Raw genomic sequence first — 2,500 nt, forward strand, 5'->3', positions numbered from 1 at the left:
AGCACAGGGCTATTTTAGCCAAAACACCCCAATTCGCTAATTGGGAAGAGCGAATTGGCTCAGTCTTAGCCCTGCTGCACAATCTTCCAGCAATTTGGCTGGGAGAGGCGGGGTCAGGAGTTGATGTTGGAACGGGAACCGAGGATCTCGTGGTGGAGGACCCGGTGTTGGAGCAAGAATTAGGGCCTTTGGCAGGCCCTAATCAGGAGCCGCAACCGGGATCTTTGCCTTTGGACGAGACCGATATCACCAAATTCCTCACTGTTTTTGGGGGAATTATGCGGGAGATGTTCAACACACTAGTTAGGGAGAATGAGGCCAAGACAGGAGGAAATGGGGAACAGGGACAACAGCTGGTGGGTCAGGAAGGGAAAAAGGGCAAGAAGAAGGGAAAGGGTCGGAATGCCAAGGTAGTTGTGGCAGAGGAACCTTGCGAAGGGGAAATTTGTTCGACGGACCAGGGATCTGGACCATTAGAGGGGCAAGAGGGTGCGCAAGAATGGCGGACGGTAAAGGGGAAGACCGCCGTGCGCCGGGAGAGACGGAAGAGGAAGAAGCAGCGTGAAGCTGAGCAAGCAGCCAGCCTCGCCGCAAACACGCCACCTTCTGCTCCCCAACCCAAGCAAAAGCCGGCACCTGCTTCTAATCCCAGGGCCGGCCGAATGCCAAACGCCATCGAGCTTGAATCAATTGGGGGATTCAAGCACGCGGACATGATGCCTATCCTTAGGGAAACGGTGAAGAAAGAGGATGTGCAGAGAATCCGCACAAACTTTAAGGGTCATCTACTCCTGGAGCTAGCACCAATGTCGCACCAGGAAACGATGACCCTTTGGAGAGAGGTGTCTGCGGCCCTTGATGGCAAAGCAAAATGCCGTCCGCGGACACCCTCAGTGCGGGTGAACTGCACCAACATTCCGCCTGGCACTTCGTCCGAAGAAATTTCTCTGGAAATGAGTGCCGCGCTGGGCGTTGAAATTTTCAGCGACCAGATCACGACCGTAAAAACGCATTACGGTACGTTGGTCGCATTTTTCGACTGCCCAGCAATAGCGGTGACCGACCAGGCCCTGGCAAGGCAATACACGGTCGGTTTCAGCAAATGCTGCAGGCTTCGGCTTTTGGAGCGTCGGCGGCAATGCTACCGGTGCTACGAATACGGGCATACTGCTGCCCGTTGCCGTGGCAAGGACCGCAGTAGCAAATGCCATCGCTGCGCGGAAGATAAGCACGAGGGACCGTGCACTAGGGAGCGGAAGTGCTTGGGATGCGAGGGCCCGGATGCAATCGGGCATTCGCTGGGCCAGCGCAGTTGCCGCTACTTTGGAAAGGTAACCCCACAGCCCAGTCATGATTAGAGTGTTCCAACAGAACCTCAACCATGACCAAACGGCACAAGACTTGCTTTTGCAAAGTGCTCGTGCCGAGGGTTGTGATATTCTGATTATCTCGGACCCCTATTGGGTGCCGAATAATAACAGCAACTGGGTTACCGATACCACTGGTCGGGTAGCAGTGGTATCAATTGGGGATTATCCTTTTCAGCGCATCATTGACAACCAACGCGAGGACTTCGTTGTGGTCGAGATGCGGGGAATCGTTTTTTGTTCTGTCTACCTACCACCCGTGGGTTCCGATTTGACTGTCGAGGAGTACAAACGCAAATGGACCGAAATCGTGTCTGTACTTCCACGGAATCGGGACACCGTGATCGGGGGTGATGTAAACGCCTGGTCAGGTGCATGGGGGATGGAGCGGAGGCCAAACGACGGGGAAAGGGTATCAAGGGGGGGAGTTGTGATGGATGCGGCGGCTGCTCTGGGATTGGTTCCCCTGAACCAGGGCAACCAGAGCACTTGGATTGGGGCAAATGGTCGCAACTCCATCGTGGACGTATCCTTTTGCAGCCCCTCCTTGGTAGGGGACAACAATTGGCGCGTGTGTGACGAGACCCCAAGTGACCACAATACTATCAAGTTTGTGGTCGGCAGGGTTCCGAGACAGCGCGCCAACAACGAGGTACACTCAGCAGCGAATGGGGGAAGGTGGTCCACAAGATTCTTCGACAAGGATTTGTTCGTTGAAATCTTGAGAGACCAGGACATTTTTGGGCATGTTGCTACGCCAGAGGAGCTTACCCAGGCCATCACGGTGGCCTGTGATGGCACCATGCCTAGGCAACCCCCAAGGCGACAGGGCCGGCGGCCAGTTTATTGGTGGACGTCCGAGATTGATCGGTTGCGCAGCCATTATCACGGAATGAAACGGCGGTTCAACCGGGCCCGGACCGAGGAGCAGCGCGAGGAAAGGCGTCAAATGAAGTCGGACGCACGCGCTGCCCTGGAACGGGCCATCAAGCTCAGCAAGGACCAACACAAGCAGGATCTGCCGGAACAATTGGAACCGCACGGCTTTGGCCCTGCTTACCAAATCCGCAAGCAGCAGTGGGAAGGAGCTCGGGTTCCGATGGAACGGGATGCCAACAAGCTCCGGTTCATCG

Source organism: Anopheles coluzzii (assembly GCF_943734685.1).
Source record: "Anopheles coluzzii chromosome X unlocalized genomic scaffold, AcolN3 X_unloc_14, whole genome shotgun sequence".
Lineage (NCBI taxonomy): Eukaryota > Metazoa > Arthropoda > Insecta > Diptera > Culicidae > Anopheles > Anopheles coluzzii.